At 40.1% G+C, this 20,168-nt stretch overlaps 1 protein-coding gene across 8 annotated transcripts in view; it reads left to right on the forward strand.

Moving 5' to 3' along the window:
- The window catches only part of LOC108031406 (serine-rich adhesin for platelets), a 57,906-nt gene that overhangs the window by 29,943 nt on the left and 7,795 nt on the right, over positions 1 to 20,168 (forward strand). Inside the window, exon 1 of one of the 8 annotated variants that reach the window (XM_050889089.1) lies at positions 19,924 to 19,994. The exons of 6 other annotated variants lie outside the window; for them this stretch is intronic. The gene's annotated coding sequence lies outside the window, so the exon portion shown is untranslated. Of the gene's footprint in view, positions 1 to 19,923; positions 19,995 to 20,145; positions 20,165 to 20,168 lie in introns of those variants that run through there. One more of the 8 variants, XM_050889088.1, reaches the window with a different exon arrangement.

A 20,168-nucleotide genomic window follows, 5' to 3' on the forward strand; every position in this document is an offset into this window, starting at 1 on the left:
TAAGTCGTAGACTTTAGGTATTTATTGATAGTATCTAATAAATACCAAAGTGATCTTTTTAATGCTATTGTAATTTGGATTTTTGGTATGTAGACTTAAGATATTAGCGGATAGTATTGAAAAGCTTGTAATTCTTTCTTTTTATTATGAAATAGTTATATTATATAGTTAATGAAATAGTTATAGTAAAACATAGTTTCTTTAATTTATATGTTAATATTTTTTATTAAATTGAACTTACCTGGCATGTCACCTCTATTGCCCAGGTGAAAATTGTACTCTGGCTTTTTATGACTCTGCCTGTTGACAGTCTGGTGAAATATATTCGCCAATGAAAATGGACACAGACATTGAACCGGCACAAATCTAGTTGGCTGTTGGCCGGCTTTTTGTGTGGGTTGCCCTGGGATCGGGCGATATGCGATATGTGGGGCCGTAAGTCATCGTCCATTTGGATGTGGCGAATGCAAATACATTCGATGGACTCGGCCGAATGCAAATAAGTCGAATACCAAGTGCAGTTAGCAGAGCAAGGCCCAAGGGGGCATGTCAAGCCAATTAGAAGTGCTGGAAATGAGCAGTGATGGCGGACAAAAGCGCACGCGCCTCTAAAATTGGTAAAGGTTGGGCCCCCAAAATAAAAGTTTTCCATTACGTTAACGTCGTCCTTCGACGCAATCCCTAGTGCACAGAAGCCCCCCTTCTAAGGGCAATTATAACTTTTGCTTTGGGAGGGAGGCGCTAGAAAAAAAGATTGCTTCTACTGCTGCTGCGCCATTCGTACAATTGCCATGGCAATGCAATTTAAGTTTAAATGCGCGATTGTATCTGGCAGATACTACTTACAGCGGCAACAATGCAGATACGACTTTCGCGCTCTAAGTGCTGTGCAATTTCAGTTTCAATTTTACCAATTTTACCATGACCTTTTTTCTGGTCTGCTCTATGGCCAGCCAATTGTTTTCCTTTTGGTGCCAGCCATTGGCGCATAAACACCGTCCCATTAGCCAAGTGAAAAGCAAATAGAAATTGGTGCTAAATTATGCCGGAACCAAGCCGGGGCCATGTAGGTAAGCCAGCCCAAGCCGAACATCGATTTCCTTGGTCATGCGAGCGGGCTCTTACCTCTTCGAGCTTCGATTTTCGGTGTTTGATTTTCGATACTTGCGTCAGCGGTCGATTGTGTAACAAAGATCAAAGTTAATACGAACTTATTTGTTTTCCGTTTGTTCGGCTGGGATTTTTTGTTATCTCCCATCGAAAACCGGAGGCAAGGTGAACGCACCAATTTTCGAGATCATTAACCCACACGAAGCACATGATTGGTTTTAAAGGAAGTTATTGGCGAGCTGTAAAGAATTATCTAAGACGTGGGCAATTATGATTTAATAATAAATTTGCAGGGCACCACACTTATAAATATAAATATAACATTAAACGGAAACACTTTAGCTGAAGGCCAAACACATATGGAAGTGCAGCTGTTAATGGGGTATCGCTTAGTCAAATACATTTGTCGAACGCTTTGATTTAGTGGGAAATTCGCCCAGACATCTGGAAAATTCGCCAGACATTCCCATCCGTCAGATCCCCCATTATCCTTTCCTTTCGCGGCTGTCGCCGAGCTTTCCGCACTTTCATTCACTCAAAAAGCGATAAAAAGGAGGCTGGTAATTAAAACATAAATCCCCGTCCGGCCGTCACAATAGTGTCAGCATTGTGGCTGCTTACCCCTTTTCGGATGGCTGGATGGGCTTATCTCGGCTCGCAGATCCGCCTGGCTGACAATCTGAAAGTCTGAAAAGCCGGCTAATGAAAATATTAAATTTAATGAAATGAATATTTCTGCCTTTTGGCTTTGGCCTTGCGTTGGCACGTGAAATCTCTATAGAAATGCCGGGCCAAAAGCAATGCCAGCGAAAGTGTTGGCTGTTAATGTTTCCCCAACGCATTTGGCCAACTCCTCGACTGACTGGCCAACTGGCCACGGCGTCAATCAAACGTTGTCGCAGCTGTCTGCGGATGGCGAGCTCATATTCATTCACTCACTCACTCGTTGGCTCGGTGGTGTATGTACTTTCGAAAGCAATTTAGTATTTGTTAATGAAACTTAAATAATGCTCCAAATAAGCAAATGGCAATCAAAAGTCATTATGTGCATATAAAGAGCGCTCTTAACAACTGTCGCTGCTCCGTCAGCAGGCTGCACTTTCAGCTTCTTTTGATCAGCTGTTGCATGGGCTCTTGTATTTATTATTTTACACGGGGAAAAATATTATCTATGGAAATATATAAGCAGATTATATTAAAAAGATAGTAAGATCTATAAGTATAAAATTTGATGGTTTCTTCTAGCTGAGCTGGAATTATAACGCTGAAATCTTGATAAATCTTGCAGATTCTAGGGATTCCTGCGTAAACGTTGAATATTTTATGTGCATTTTAGGCTCTTATCGATTAAAATATAAATGCAGATTATATTGAGAATATTGTTATATCTATAAGTATAATATTTCCTGGTGTTCATCATAGATTTACTTTCAAGATAAGCTGAAAGATGAACATTGAGATCTTGATTAGGCAAGCAGATTCTAGAGATTCTTCCGCACACTTTACATGTTCTTTGTGTAATAGTGCATTTTTCGGGAACTTTAGAAAGCAACTTGCTTTCGTTCCAAGTTTACCTAAGATCAGAGTTTTTATATTATTTTCTGTGTACGATGGTACATATTTTTTGTAATGTGCCCACAAAAAGCCTCGGGCGGCTGCAAATTTTACTCTGGCGCCCTTCGCTGGAGGTTGCCCTGCTCGACCGACTGACAGCTCTCTTGGGATTGGATTGGCGGCGGTTGTTGTTCATTCGCCCGTTTATAATGTAACCGCAACTCATTTTTTGTGCCCCCTTCAGCCATATAATTTTTGCAGCTTTGCCCGTTGGTATAGTATTACCTTTGATACACTATGGTTAAAAAGGCATTGTGTCCGTGATTATCATACATCACTTCATCCAAATAAGAATTGTGATAAATTTGATAGGCAAAACCCATAAAAGTGGGTGTAATGAGTGTGCAACAGGAAACCAAGGGTGGTTACTTAAAGTAAATGTTATTTAACTATGTCTTATCTGTGTAGGTAAATGCTTAGTAATTTACTTTCGATATTTTATGGATATCACATAAGTTTGAGTTATTCTCACAAAAATAAACTAAAAACAAATATAAAATACCAAAAAGTTTAAGATCTTAAAAAAATAATGTCTAATATGAGAGATTTATTTAATTGACTTTTTGGTTGTTAAAATGATTTACAGTTCGACTGTCATAAATAAGCAATTCTAACATGTTGAATGATTGTTTCATAAATGTTTTGTTCCTCTGAAAACGAAAACCCTAAAATATTGAAGTTTGGTATTTTATGGCGGTTTTAAATGTTACAACTGAAAGCGGAAACTTGTAAAAGTTCCAGGTGTCTTGACCACAATCGCCTCCGGGCCCTGCTGGCTATCTCCGTGGCCGCTGGACAGCTTTGTTGTGGTCGGCAGTGGAGTCCTCCTTCCATCTCTCCTGCCATCCGAAGCCCTCGGGCTCTTCCCGTGCTTCCCCGGCTATGCGACACGTTGTCCATGCCAAGGAAAGTGCTGTGACTTAGGCAAACACCAACGCAGCGCTTGCCCTTTTGCTTGGAAAGAGGGGAAATTAAAAAAATATATATCTGTGCATAAACGGGGAGAATCACAATTTGAATGCATTGTCTTTTGTGCTGCGGCCATCAGCGGAGTGCAGTCGCCGGCCCTTCCGCTAAAAGCAACTTTCATGGTGGCTGGCGGGCATAGCCAAGCCGAAGTTAAAGCCAAAACCGAAACCGTTCGATGCCGCGCCGATAATAAATTTCCCTCATTGTTACCTGCCCACGGTGGTGTTGTTGTTATTATTATTATTGTTGCCGCTGTTGCTGCTGCTGCTGCTGCCTTTATGCACACAACATCATCATAATAAATTTCGCCTGATGTACGACGGCTGTTGTACTTTAATAAGCAAAGTGCTTGGGCTGGCCGCTTGGCTGGTTAGCCTAGCCATCCGCTTGCCACTCTTCCCACTCCATTGCCATTGCCCAGTGGCCAGTGGCCACAATCCACTGGCCACCAATAGCCACTACTGGCCACCGTTTGTCCACTTGGCCGTGCAACCTGCAACCTGCAACACCAAGTTTGTTGAACCTCAATCAGGCAGGCACTGCAGGGTTCGTAAATAAATTAAATACCTCGGAATGTTAGTTACTGGCTCTTTAAGCAGACGCGGTCACGGAATTGGGAATAATGGTGGGATGGTATTTCGGTGTTTGCTATTGTTCAGAAACAGATATTATTCGTAGTTTTTAGGAAGTAATTACTGTAAAATCGAGTTATTGTGATGCGAGATCATACTAGATATAAGTAATAATAAAGATGGATATGAGTCGATTTCTCAATGTCATGTTAAAGCTATAGTAAAGTTAACGTTAACGAACGATGCCTGTTTACAGAGTCTGTTATCACAAGTTTCTGTGAGAAATTCTGTCAGACAACCCGTAAAATTAACATGACATTAAGAAATCGGTCATTAGTAAGTTTTTATTCATTGGGGGTTGAATTGATTAAATATTAAACCTTACTTTAAAACAAATATTGCTGATCATTGAACCTTGAATAAACCGCCGAAAAAACCCTTATTTTTGGCACTTCCCATTGCTCAAAGGAAATGCTAATATCTTGACCGCATCCGTGCCTGGCTATATTTTAACTAAATCTTACTTATTAACCCTGTTGCATTGTTGGTGGCTTCCGTGGGTTAATTTGCATGCGTCAACGCCGCCATCTCTTCTGACTCGGCTGCTGACTAAGCGCCGCACATTTCCGCCTTCGTATCAACTGGCTGAGGTACGTGGTTGTCACTTGCACGTCGGCCGTATCATTAATTAAATGGATATACATAACCATACATATAATATACAGCCGAGTGTGTGTGGTGGCCCGAAAGGTGTTAATTATCAACGCTGTTGCATGGCTAATAACTGGGCTATACCCACAGACCGAGAGTAGTGGGCCCAAGTAGACAATGGCCCAAGAGAAATCTTCACTTTTTGGCAATGTGTGGGCCATAACCGTAATGGCATCTCATTAGCATTGCATTAACGACACAATCATAATTTTTAATGATGGAAAACGTGCCAGCTTCGGGTCGCAAAATAAAAAACGCAATCGTAAAGTATATTAATGAAAAAATAGGGAGAATAAAGATGGCCCGCAGACACTTTCTCGTTGACAGATCGTAAATGTGATTAAAGAACCTCTGGTTATGTTTTTAGTACGCGCCTTTCCGGAATTTCCGTCCGTGCTTTTTATTAACATCGCCGGGGTTTTCACTTTCCACGGCCAAAAGTTCACTGCTCTTTCATGCTGCTTATTAGCCACTCGCATTTCTTTTCCATTTTTATAATTTGTACTTTATTGTTTTGTGTTTTTTGTGTGCTTTTTTTTTGCCTTGTTTCTGCTGCGTTTGGCATGCAAATTACCAAGTCTACACAATAACCAGGCTGCAACTGCACCGCAAAATTGTTGAAATATTTTCACTCGCTGCTGGCTTTGCTTTTGTTTTTCCAACGGCCGCCGCATGCAGCTCGTTCGAAATAATAACTTTATTTCACATGCCCTTGCCAGCTTGCGGGTGCTATTACATTTGTTGCACTTAGTGGGAGATTTATCAGTAAAAGTTCGTGTAAAAAGTGTGCCCAACCCGTATTGAACATGTGCATCGTTGAGCAAATTAGCTGTCACTGAATGAGTAAATAGCAAAAAGTTACGAGGCGGCAACAGCCTTCAATATTCGTGTGATCTTATCAAACATGTGTAATAATACTACTTTACTTTTTGGTTTAAATTCAAACCATTGATTAAACCTGCTTGAGTAAGTAAAAATGTCAAAACTGGCAATCTTGTAATCTTAGCTCTTCAGAACAAGATGACTGACACTAGTTAGTTGTGACTAACTTGAGTTTTTCAGAGTAATAAAATCGCCAATTCTTCAGAAAAATGAGAACGCGAATTCTTTAGAACAATACTATAACTTTTATTCATAAAATTGGCAGCAAATCTTACAGGCTTCGAGTGTGTGCTGTTTAGTTTGTATTTTACAAAATATGTATAGTACGTTAAAGTAGCATACGTTAAAATTAAATAATATATTTTTCTGCATTAAAAATTACTCTGAAATTCTTTATTGCATCGTCTAGAAAGAGCGATACTTCTTCGATTGTTGTATGCCGAAGATGGCTTTCATTTTTTGCCGTCTTGCTTTGCCAGCTGCCTGTTCGTGCTACTTTGCAGCTGTTTATTATGCCAGGCAGCTTGGTGCCAGGCCTTTGTTTCTTCTGCAGCCGCTGCTTCTGTGCACTGTTGCTCATACGCCCCGTTGCCGCCGCTGATTTGCACTCATTTCATTTCAATGCACTTCCCATGCAGGCAAGGCAGAAAGCTGAAAACGCAACTGCAACTGCCGCACTGGCAGCAACAAAGAGTGGCATCATTAAAAAGACGTGTTTAGAATCGGGTCTATAAATAAGCAGGGAGCAGGCCACATAAATAGCATTGACTCGCTGCTAGAAAATGTCAGAACCCCGGCTAATCAACGTCCAGGCATCGCATTCGCACTCACATTCGCCGGTAATCATTATTAATAGACGGGCAATTACAACACCCGGCGATAGATGCTCCCAAGGCTACCATCGATAAAGCTGCAGACAACAAATAAATGGCAACAATGGGAACCTGTGCAGTGGGGAAAAAAATGTATATACTTTTAATATAACAGAAATTTATCTAAAAAAGTTTATTACGTTAATTATGTTAATTTAATATGTTAATTTTTGTTATTTATTCATTGTAAATACAAAAAATAATAATAGAGTGAAATATGAATTTAAATAATACCGATTTAAACCATCCACAAATTGCTTTCTGTGCAAAAACGAGATTGCATGGCTGGCTAGTCGAACAAGATAAAGGAGCCAAACACCAAAGCTCAACGGCGAATACAAAAGCTTATAAAATAAAATATGCGACTACTGTAATAAATAAATGCGGCAGCTCCAAAGTCGCCAGCTCAATTAATTCGCTCGCTTTTTGTGTTGTTTTGCATGGCAGAAATTAATGTTGAAATTAGACAGACAAATATTTGCCACTGCAAATCACGACTCGACTCTCGGCCAGATCATGCAAACGAACTGCTAAAACAAATTGCGAAAAATGCATTTCGAATTGAATATACACTTGAGATATACGAGTACGAACGAGCGTAGTGCAAGTCACTATCCATACAGAAATATATGGCTGTATGTATAAAGACTCCAGTTGAGTGAGCACTGAAGCGGCATGCTAAAAGGTCATTGTCTGCCAATCGAACAGCAGCAGCAACCGCAAAAGCCGAGCGCAATATCTTATTAAACACAATCGAAACCGAGCAGCCAAAAAAATGAAATAATAATGGATGGCCAACAGCTGGACGGACTTTTGTGGCTCTTAACTTTGAATAAAATTTATAATTAATTTTTTCAGCTCTCGCTTTTGCCTGGCCAATTCTTTTTCATTTTTTGGGAAAGGTTCTTTGGCGTCGGCTTCTCTGAAAAGCAGCTGCCTCCGCGGACAGCCTTCAATTCACTTCAGATGCTGGCCAAGATTTTAATGGCTGGTAATTATGAAAAGTACAGCTGTTGCTGTCTGTTGGTCCCGGCTTTAACTGCATTTAGTCACAGTTTAGTCAGCCCCACAGCCCGGGCGATGGCAGCTTTATGTCTCATTCGCGGTTTTGAGTCGCTGCAAGGCCTTGGGAAATCTCGGGCCAAAACAATGGCACATTAAAAGAGATCCGACGGGAGGAAAGGAAAAAAAGCCCCAAAACCGAGGCGTTGCCGGCAAATTCCTAAAGCGGTTTATAACAGTTGTCTGCTCAGAGCCAAGTCGAGTTGATTCGAGCCACGTTTGTCTTATCAGCGACCCGCCCTCTCGGCCAAACACACTCACATCTTTCTCTTTCTATTTGTGTAATGCCATTTTCTCTTTGCCCCGAGCTTCATTAGCACATCGGAATTTCACTTTCACACATGTCAGCCGCATTGACGAGATTGATTTCTCAGCATTGCAAAAGTAACGATTTTCACTTTCAATCTAAAATGATCAGATGCTTTGCTAGAACGGAAAACTATGATTTGGTTCTGATTTGTTTAAGAGCCTTATTTTCACTTTCAATCTAACATATTTAGAAAATTAACCTTTTCACTTTCCATTTAACATGATCAAAAGTGTTTCTAGAATAAAAAAAATTCTGATTGTACTTTGATTTTTTAAGGTATTTGACTTATTCCCTTTCAAAAAAACTGATTTAAAGTTTTATATTGCAGAAATTACGTTTTTCACTTTTAATCTAACATGATTAGAAGTTCTGCGAGAAAACTAAGTATTTCACTTTTAAATTAACATGATCAGAAGTTCTGCTAGATTGGAAAACTAAGTCTTCATTCTGATTTGCTTGAAGTTTTGGACTAATTCCCAGCCTTTCAAATAAACTAATTTCAAGTTTCATGTCGAAGAGCCTAATAGATCGATCTATTTTAATTGGTTTCTTAATTGCAAATAACCATTAAGATTACAAGCATTAAACTCCCTTGCTGGCCAATCTCTGGTGTTTGGTGGCAAACAAATTTGCCTGCCGAAAAGAATTCCACTTTCACGCCTGTCCAAGTTGATGAATGAAAGCGCGAATCGAATTTTAAAACCGATTTGATATTAAACCTACAGGCAGCTTTAATCGCGGCCATTAATTTGTTTTTTAACTACTCAATTTGTTTGGGTATTTTCGGCGATTTTATTTTCAGTTTTATTTTGGCTTTGGCTTGGCTTAGGCCTAGGCTTTGCAAATAAAACTCCTATCCTTGGGGCTCACTTTGCCATTGACGTCAAAATTGTTTGGTCGATACGGGGAGCGTTCGGAAAATCATTCCTCTCCTGACTTTGAGTGACATTTTCCGCTGTGCGAAAAGTGAAAAGTTGTTATTAATATTTGCACGATGAAAACTCTGTTCAAAGTGTCAGTTGAATTTGGCCGGTTGATAGTTGATGGCTACACCGGCTGGCGGGTTAAAAATATACATAAATGGCTATAAATGTGAACAATTTCATGCAAATTATGGTTTTTTCTCTCTTTTGTTTTGCCTTCACAGCTGCTATAATAATTAATTAGTTGTATTTTTGTTTTTGCAACAGTAATTAACTAAGATTGGATTGCCGGAAGCCGGTGACAGGTGTCGAGGCAAGGGTTTATGCAATTAATATCTAATAGTTGAATGGCGACTAATAACGAAAAGTCTAACGACTTTTCCCATTATTAAATTAAACCGTTTGCCATTAATAATGGTCAGAAAAGGCGGCACACACACTCGTAGCTTCCTCGGCCCATATATGTCGGTCCAAATGTCAGAGCCATAAATTGATCACAAACATAATAATCCATTTGACAATCGGGGGCCTGTAGAAAAATTAACCATCAGGCCATTTATGAAACACAAAATGTCAAAGAAGCCGTATACGATTCAATTGAATTCGCATTGAATGCGAATCGAATTGGGTCTGTGCACGAGCGAGGCTGTTGCCAAATGTGGACGAACCACCCTAGACATAAGCACAAGCCCCGTCAATCCCACAAAATTATGTAAATTTGTTTGGGGAAAAATAGAGAAGGAAAACAGCAGCATGAAATTCGAGCCGGAGCCGATCAAAGCGGCAAATTGAAAATCCCCAGACAGTTAAATTGATTATACTGTACACATAAATATATGTGGTTTACATAAATGTTTAGTTTTTTCTTTGGTTTCTGGCCCGTCTGGCTCTTGGCCACTTGTCATTTTGCCCATATTTGGCACTGGCTCGATGTTGTTTCACTTTGTGTCTCGCATTTGTGGCACTCAAGGCGCCTAAACATTTGCCGCAATCAAATAATTGCCTTAATAAATTTGCTTAAATTCACCTTAAGTGCCAGCGATTTGCACTCAAGTCCTGTCTAAAAATAAATCATCTACGTGGGCCTCACCTGTCGCGTGTTTTCTGTCATTTTGGAGGCGTCCACTTTGTGGGCCGATCGGTGGGATAAAATGGATGACGTGGTCACCGCCGCCTCGGAGAGTGGGGATGTGAGATTTATTTGGGAAGTGGTTCTAAGACATCCGAAATTCCGGTTGGCATTTTGTGTTATTAAATTTAAATTGGGTCGAGTGTGAACTCGCGTGAACCCTGCCAACAAACTTCTCAGATAGTTTAACACGAAAAAGGGCTTGATTATCCACTTTGAGTAATGACTAAATTTGTCTGAAGAAGTTTGTTTTGAAAATAATGGCATAGGAATAAATTTTGCAAAATTAGTGTTAAATAAAATATTTAAATAGTATTTCAATTAACAGAAAACATAACACATTGGGAGTACAAATTAGTACCAATTATTCCACAACCATTTTTGCGAAAAAGAATTATAAAAGCTATCAGCTGTCAAGAAAGTTACTCAACAATTAAATTTATTGCCTCTTAGATCATCAAAAGCAAAGCGCGGTTGCTTCTGGGGAAACACTTTTTTTCTTGCCTAATGATCTATAGATAACTTTATATTTTTTACAGCCAAAGACTCAATGCTGGCATTTAGACTTCAAAGTAAAGCCCACTCAATATCGACCATCTTTGGCGACGTCTCACGCATCTTTCGTGCCAATTGCCAACGGTTCAAACGGCTCTTGGCAACACCAACAAACTCAAATTCGTTTTTGCTAACCCTTTTTTCGGCTCTGGCGGGCAAATCCAGTTAAGAGCCGTAAAGCCATTTTGATATTTTTCACATTGGCGGAGCTGATTTCTTCTGTGCCCCGGCTTTCCTGGTCAAAACACTCTGGACAATACGAAAATACAAAAGCTGGACAGTTAAAAAATCAGTTTTAATGGCTGGAGACCATAAAAGCGTCATGGCTCATAATTCATTTGGGGGGCGAACTTTGGATTTCGGCTGTGGAACCATCAGTGATTGCGCTATCTCCTACCGGCTTGTCACTCTCTTCTACCCCCCTTTCTCCGAGTGTAGTATGTATCTCCAGGGGCTCCGACCATGCCACTTCACACTATCGCCGGTTTATCGGCAATTTGATTTGGCTCACTCGCCAGCCGTCAATCGGCCCAGAGTCGTAATTGTCATGGTTTCATGGCTGAGAAGTGCCAAATCCAGCTGGCAGTCTCCCCGTTTTGCGTCATACAATTCGCTGCAGTTCATCCTACACGGGAAATGATTTCGGTACTCTTTTATAAATGAATTGTATGTTAAATATAATATATGTTTTATAGGTAAAGCAATATTATAATAGTTTTCCTTTTATTACTTTTATTTCTATAATTAATACAAAATAATATTACAATTTATCTTGTATTGTCAAGTGAAAAAGGACACCTTATAGGGACTTACCTACAAACGCTTTGTATTTTCTGTGCACTTACCCAACCTTTTTCATCTGCTCCCCTTTTCTCTCACTTTTGTCATGGCCCCATGGCTGGATCGTAAAATTTTCTAAGCTCATTATTTGCTCATATTTTTACTATTGGCCGGCAGGGCTTTGTTGCAGCCGAAGAAAAAAGTGAAAAAAATGTTTAACGCTATTTCTGTTGCTCTCTGATGACAAAGTGAAAGTTTTTTTGTCTTTGTGCCGGCAAAACGTAACAACTAAACAAAGCTGCGGGCCACATAGCCAAGACTATGTACACGTATATAGTTTAGGTTTATATACACCTAGGTACGCCAGGTCTGCTGTGGCTGCGCTTGCTTTGGGGATGTCAAAGATCACGAGCCCCGGGAAAGAAGACGCACACTCTCTGGGGTCCCCCTGCCCAGGCGGTGTGTCTTCGGAGCTCCGTTGACAGCTCTTTTCTGCGGTTACGTACGAGTATGCGATAAAAATTTGTCACATCTTGTTAGCTGCAGAAGTGTAGCTTTATTGCCCGCTTTTCACACCCCTGAAGTGGTCGGGGTATGCCGTCTGACGTTGCCCTAGGGAACGGAATTTCGCCAGGTGCGGAAAAGTCAGCGGGAAAATACGTTTATATGGATGGAAGTCAGAGCTAAAGATGGGCTAAAAGAATAGAAAAACATCTATATTTTCAAAGGATTTAGATCCCTGAAACTTAAATTCATATTGAACCAAAAAATTATATCAAATTCATTTGATTCATTAGGTTGTTTAAATATTTCCAATAACTTTTTACCATTAGTTGAACAATAAAGATTCAAGTTTTTAATCTTTAATATTGTCAGTTATATTTAGGCAAAATAATTTTTGATAATTAGATTTCCAATAATACAAATTTAATAATAATTCCAATAATACCAAAAAATAATAAAGATTGAAGATTGTGATCTCTGATGGTATAACAAATATATAACCAATAGGAACCAATCATCGTGAGTCTGCATATCTTACTCGCCTTTTACTACTAAATATATGCGACTCATTAGTTAATTTAAATATTTCCAATGCCGCTTAGAGCACTTCGACTTGTAGAAAAGCTATTTCTCCCTACTTTCATTTCGCATTTAGTTGGCAGTCGGACCTTGTTGGGATCTGTGTCACGCTGCGTATGAGTAATCGCCGGCAAAATCTTATCAAATGACAGCCAGTGAAATGCAAACAATTACCAACTGGCCAAGTTAAGTGGAAAACATTTAGGCAGGCAAGCGTTCGGTTATCAGCCAACAACTCCCGATAAGCCGTACAAAGCCAAAAGGCAATTCAGCAATGCGCTTTTAAATTGCGTCGCCATTTTTGGCCTATCAGCTATCGGGTGTACGTATTTTGCATATATTTCTTACACAGAGTGGCACACAGGTGGGCGCAGCTCCAAGAGAAAAATAAAACAAAGTCAAACGAAAACCCCAAGCTGGTTCGACGAGGTGCTGACAAACTGCACATAATAAATATAATATATATTTCGTATAAAATAAATCAGAGCCACGAAAGTGAAACGTTTACCGGATGTCGGGAGACTGACAAAACGGAGCGCGAAGCCATCGATTGCCGGGGTGGCTGACTCTGCCCCTCCTCCGTGTATCTATATACGAGTACACTGCATCTACTCTGTGTATCCACCCATCCAAGTGTCTCTGGTTGGATGCATTGACAGATTGCCGTGTGTAATCGCACAATCGTGCAGTCATTGGCACATTAAAAGCGAAAAAAAAATTACCAAAGCAAAACCGTCTATTTCTGATGTTGCCTTTTGTAAAAGTGCATTGAACAGCGAAATCAATGCAAGTCAAGTAATGCGGAAAAGGGCGTGCCGTGCCGGCTATTTGGGGCGTACGGATTATAGAATAAACTAACAAAAACCCCTAAAAAAATCGATACACAAACAAGTGGAAATCGAAGACGACGCCGTCTGACGATAAACAAAGAAAAGCTGAAAATCGTGCAAATTGTGTACAAATTGCTCAACTTCCGGCGGTCAACGCGGCAGTATCGCGTGACCAGCCGGGGATCAGATTCGGCTTGGGAGCCCATAGACCAAATTATAGAGCATGCTAATGAACAGAATCGGGGGACAAAAGTGTGAAAGTTCCGCAGTTCGTTTGGGCAGGCAAACAATGAGCACATTGGCCAGGCCAGAAAAGCGAAATGCAACACAGCTATTGTTTTGCCGGAAAATCGATTAGAAATCGCTGGCAAATGACAGCAGAGGAGGTGTGCCCGCCGGCCAAAACCCGACACTGGAAGTGGCAGCTTCAGATGGCCGGCTGCAGATACTGTATGTATATGTAATACAGCGTTCGGCGGCTCTAATCTCCCCCAGGAGTCACTTCGCCCCAGGACGCACCATCCCATATTGACAGGCGCCCGGGGGAGCAGCACTTTATGAACGTTTATCGCCGTCATCCGTGATCATCATCATCATTACCATTACCATTGGCGGCCACAGCGAAACCGAAAGACAGGCGAAAGTTTAGCCCCGAAATGCTCGGGTAATAGATGAGAGCTTGTGCCAAAGGTGCAATTAAAATTTAAAGCAGTTAATTAATTTAATGCAAAGTGCCGCCTAGCGGTGGGTTTCGGTCTACAAAGCACGAGCGGCGCCAATCAACTAGCAAAAAACCAAGGCACAGTGGGTTTTTGCTTAGGATCTAGCATTTTTAACGAAAAAGTATCTCTTGGATAAAATAAACAATAGTTTGCATATTGTTAGTTTAAGAAAAAGCTACCCTGCAATTAACTCCTATCTTAATAGCTTGCACTTTTCTTGCCTTACAACTAAATATTCACTGCACTTTATGAGCCTATTCCACGGTAGTCCGCTGATAGTGGTCTCTTGATGTGTTAACCAAGTTTTTATTAAGTTTGTCCAGTTTGCTCTGCGTCTTGTGCATAATTTATGTGTTTAATTAATTTTTTTTCTTAGTTATTTTTTCCGTAATTGCATAATATCTGCAAGCTGACTGGACATTATTAATAGTTATGTCTTTTGGCATTTTTTTTTGCCAAGGCAACCATGAGCAGCAGACATTGGGCGGCGCTTAAAATTTGTGCAGTTTTTGTAGAAGTTGGGAAACTACAAAGAGTGCCAAAGTAGTTCTGATTTATCTCTTGGCTATGTAAAAACTATAAAAGACTTCCCATCTAGTTTACAAATCCCTGCAGTTCATTATTCCGACCTTCCACAGCTATTTGTCTACCATAAACATTAGTGGCTTAAATGTATTTTACCTATTTACCCCCCAACTTCACGAAGAAAAACCAACAAATAATGGAGATAATTACAAAAAAATGGCCCATTCAGCAGGGGGGAAATGAAAAAAGCTAAATACTAAGGCGCCAAAAAACACAAAAGCCAAACACGTGAAGAGGAAATTTGACAGGCGACGATTTGCGTTGCAACAGATGTTGTAAGTGTGGCAGTTGCTGTTGCTGCAACTCCCGTACAACTCGAGTGTACTTTTTTGGCAGCTTTTGTGAAGCCCCTCGAAAAACAGCCGAAAAATGGTTAATTTAATTACAACACTTGCGTTCCGTTGACTGCTGCGACGATTACCAAAGCCGCCAAGTGCCGAACACATTAGACAATTATTTTCCGTTGCCACATATGGAGGGAAATGTGTTGCAAACACAGAGTCCAGCAATTTGTTGTAAGAAATTAAAAAATAAAGCACAAGTGCAGGCCAAAAAAAAAATGTAAAGAGGCGAACTAATGACGGCTAATGGGAAATGGCTTATGGCGAAGGTGGGTTTTATTTTTTATACATTTTTGGCGTGGCACCCTGCAGATGCTTAGATATCAGACAAGGCAATTGCAATTGTCTTTTAATTTTTTGAGCCAACCAAGCTGTCAGAGCTGCAAGACGGCAACGCCAAACGCACAATGGCCCAAGACCCCAAAGACCCCGTCCACAGACTGTAGTTCCAGAAGTTGCGTCAGCAACTGGCGGCCAAACCCAGCCGCCAACATGTAACTGCACTGAAATTGAATAGGAATTGGAATTGAAAATATAAGTTTATAAATTGGCGTAGTCAATGTGCCGGCGATGACTGTTAGAAACGCCATAAGTCATGTTCGGGGAGTGAGTCGGATAATTAATAAGCGCTCCCAATCCGTAATAAACCGTTGAGTAGTGGCAGTCCCGCCAGTTTCGCCTCGCCAGGCAGGCCTTACATGCTGCATAATTATATGGGAGCACTGCGAGTCTGGTACATCCCCAGGGAGGCCCACATATTCGGAATACATTCGACTGTTATGCAAACCCATCGCTAATTGTTACGAGGGGGCGGCTCAAAGAAGGTTGCACTTCAAAAATAGCTGCTGTTGCATGGCAAACAGCAATTAAAACGATCCGAACCGAATAATAATAATAAACAACCTATGGATGTTAGGCTTTATTTATTTGATTTTCCTTAAAGGATAGTATTTCAATAACAGCCCCAAATGTGCAAATGTCTATGCAATATGCGATACCCAAACAAACAAGAGGTCATAAAAATCAGCTTTGTGCCGTCTTTGACTTTTATTGCCATTTTTGTTTTCATTTATTGGCGGACTTTTGACTTCAAACAAATGTTTATGTTAGACCAGCTAAACTCTCGGCTTAAGTTATTTTTGTCTATTCTTTGGTTGTTTATGTGAATGAAAATCAATTTAAAACCCAGTGAAACCACTAAGCAAAGTACGGAGCTTAGCAATTGCGGAGAAATGTTACGTATACGTACAGAAATGGGGAAAAATTTGTGCAGTGGGTAGGAAGTGATTGTGCAAAAGAATGGCGTAAAAAATCGATCAAACAAGTGCCAACCACTCGAGAAACTGAAGAAAATAGTATGAACAAGAGCTGCAAATAACTATTATTCGCTGGGCAAACGTTTACGCATTTGTCATTGTTTGCCTGATTAATTTCCGCCTTAAATCAAACTATGACTTTTCACAAACAGCCAACGTTCTCTGATTTATGAAACAGTTGCTGCCTGGATTTATGGCAAATTCGCCTGATAATTGCTTTGGTGTCTGGCACCCTGGAGAACTGGCAACTGCTTGAGCTCCTCAGCCCAGTGGTAGGAAGATCTCCTGCTGTTTCGGTGGGAAGCTACGGAGGTGCTACGGGTGTTGTGTTGGCTGTCTCAAATCACTCGACAAGCCCCAAACCCGGCTGGCTAGTGTACTAGCAGCCGACTCGAGTGGTGGGCAGCCTAATTGAGCGGCTCTGTCGCCCAGGCCAAGTGCGTTTTTCCGTTTGTCATGGCGCACAACGATGCTGAGACTGAGACTGCGACCGAGAAGATGATGATCAACCCAATTGCCATGGCGAGTAATAAAACTTGAGGAATCAGCAATGCGTGGCAGCTGCGCGGAGATGGTAGTTTGCGCCCACGACGACGATTCAGCGATCCCAGCGATGACGATGTGGAGTTGATTGGTACGAACCAAGACAGTGGTTAAAGTTGCAAGAAGTTATGATACAGAAGTTTAGATATTTAAACCATACAAGCCAAATATTGCAAATCAAGACGAAGAGGATTTCATAGTGTACTTTTTCACTAAAAGTATTAAAATAATTTTTTTTATTGTTTTCCAATTTTTAAAATGGGTTTTATTCATTTTATTTTATTTATTTTTTTATTTTGATATTATTTTTATTTATTTCTTTATTATTTTTATTTATTTCTTGATTGTATTACTTTTTTTAAAATTAGTTTTATTTATTTTTTATTTATTTTTTTTTTTCGTTTTTTTCTATTTTTTTTGTTTTCTTTTATTTTTGAAAAAAATAAATCTTGTTTAAAGTAAGTAAAGTAGTATAGGTAAATTACGTTTATACCAATCATTCCTATTTTTTTTCTTTTTCGTTAAATCTTTTGTTTTGTTTGTTGGCCTCAAAAAGATTTGATTTTTCTCCACTGTTCCACGCCTTCTGAAAGCAAACCGTATCAGCCACTAGGCGCAGCTTGAGAAGATACAACTTGCAAACAGTGACAGACGCCTCGTTCGAGTGACAAGGAAGCACTTGTGTCTCTATAGTCAATAGGTGGATGCGAGTGAGTTGTGATTTGCATATGTGTCTCCGAAATACAGTGCACAGTGTATGTGTGCCGCACAGGAAAACTCTTTTATTGTTCGGCCGTTGATTTGTCTGACTATTTTCCAGGCCGTGGGCCAAAAGGCCAGAGCCACGAGTTAATTGAGCAATGAAACTCAGAAATCATAAAGCCAATCGCGATGCTCGAATGGATGACAGTACCCCGACATTGAGCTTAGTTTTTATCCATTTTTTCGTCTTTGGGTGACAGTCAGTCGGCTGAATTGTTGGATTGTTCGGTTTCAATTTCGTGGTTGACAATGGGTTTTGCTATATAATTACACGATCTTCAATGTGACTTCTCCACCACTTCCCATGCTTCGATGTTCGCCACGCTCCACAGGCAAGTCGGCCAAAATACAAAGTAAAACCCCAAATGAAAGACAAAAAATAAAAAGTATGAAAAATGTGGGGAGGAAAAGTGCATGGCGATTATGCAAGCCACGGAATTATGAGCTGTGCTTCCTGGGCCCCTCTCTGTTAATTAGCTATTAAATAATGGAATGGCCCAGCCATGTCATGTGAATGTGGGCCAATTTTCATGCTTCATTTGCAATGATTTTGCCATTAGTCTCTGGTCTCTGACCAATATTTCCGACTGCCGACAAAACTCCATCGGTAGTCAGTAGTCTGCATGCAATCAGCAGAGGTTTTGTTTTTCTGCTCTTTCCTAGCTCACCTCTTTTACTTTTTCTTGGCGGCCGAGAACAACGGAAAACAGACAACCCAGTTGCCTGGTTTTAACCCCACTATTGCCACATATATTCCATGGCACTCGCCGACGTTTGTTTGATCAATAGCTAGAGGTAAAGCTGAGGCAAAGCCAAAGCCGGCCGACAAGACGGCTGCCAGCAAATTTATGTTTATTGCATGTGAAAGTATTTTGCCAATCAATTGAGTTGCCGCCGCTCGAGAAACATTCTCGTCCAGTGAAAGCTCTCCACCCGGTTGACAAACAAATCTCCCAACAATGGTGCACTTGAAGAATATTTTTAAAATAATACTTATATAATGATATTTAAAAATTTTAGTTAGATCATAAAATGTTTTAGCTTTTTATGTTCTTTGACAGTGATCTTAAGGTTTTTAAGATTGACATTTAGATTTTGCTGAAATAACATTGCAATAAACTTCAAATTTTAAAGATATCGAAATTATCGATTTTTCAATGTTTAGAGCGATATTATTCGATTTTTTTTTTCTAGATTTGGATATGATTTTGAGCCCGATATTTTGTTTGATTTATGTAAAATGGTTTTTTACCTACGGATTGCATACATTTTGTAAATTATCTAAAATATCGATGTATTAATGGTTAAGGCATAACGATTTAGATATGTTATAGAACACGATATTTTTGTCGATATATTAAATCGATTTTTTATACCCCATATATTTTCTGTGTAGTTCCCGTTTCTTTTCCAGAGCAGATGCTGGAGAATAGGAAAACAGAAATAGGTAGACAAAATGCAGAGAAAAAATACTTTTACTTGGCGCGGCCATCTGCGGCCTGTTCTAGTTTGCAGTCGGTTCAGTCAGTCGTTGACTTGGCCTGCGTTGAATAGTCATGGCCTGGGCCAAACACACAGCATGATTGTCACAAATTGCTGCATCGATTGGTGTTGCAGCTACATATGCTGCCGGGTTGCTGGTTGCTAGTTGCCAGTTGCTGGTTGCTGTTGCTGGTGTGCATGCAGCGGCTGCATTAAGCTGCACTTTTGCTACAGTTTTCTCCACGGGTCGCCGGCCAGCGGGCGATCGCTCTCCCGAGCGCTGCAATTCATCAATCATAATTTGTATGTCATTCACTAATCGTTCGCACTGCTCCCGAACTCCGTGTCCAGCGACTGCCCATTGCCCCACCATGGTGATCAATTCAATTTACTTAAAGTAACGCAATGCCGTGGTGTTTTCTCTCCAGTAATTATCGATCGATCCCACTGGGGCTCTTGCGTAAAGCCCCTTGATAATGACTTGTGGCGATGTAAGCCGATCTTGGGGCCCGGCTGAAAGTGCAGCCCATCGCACTTGACCATCGAAAGCCGAAACAACAATGATTCATGGGATTTTCTCATCTGCGTGCGTGATCTCTGGGTATTTGTGAATGTTGGGAAACGTTTTATGTTAGTTAATGAGCTTTAGAATATTTCACAATTTATTAAATGGTTTCACAAACTCAGTTAGCGTTTTAAAACTATTTGATTTTATTACATATTTTAATTTATTAATGGATTAATTGAGCTGCAGATTAATTCAAAGTGGTTGGGAAACTTGAGCTTACAATGGGAGGTCCCAGAAGATGACTGGTTAACCCTGGAAAGAAACACGTTTATTGTAAGATTTTAATAGTTTTTTCGATTGCAAAGAAAATTAGATTAGTTTGAATAAAGTCTTAAAAGAATTCTTAATGAATGTATTAAACATAGTAAGCTTTGGGAAAACTGTGAAATTATCAAGGGTGTAGTAGTCATTGTTTTTTCTACCTTTTAAGTGTTTAATATCTCGTAA

The sequence above is a fragment of the Drosophila biarmipes genome, chromosome 3R (assembly GCF_025231255.1).
Source record: "Drosophila biarmipes strain raj3 chromosome 3R, RU_DBia_V1.1, whole genome shotgun sequence".
Classification (NCBI taxonomy): domain Eukaryota; kingdom Metazoa; phylum Arthropoda; class Insecta; order Diptera; family Drosophilidae; genus Drosophila; species Drosophila biarmipes.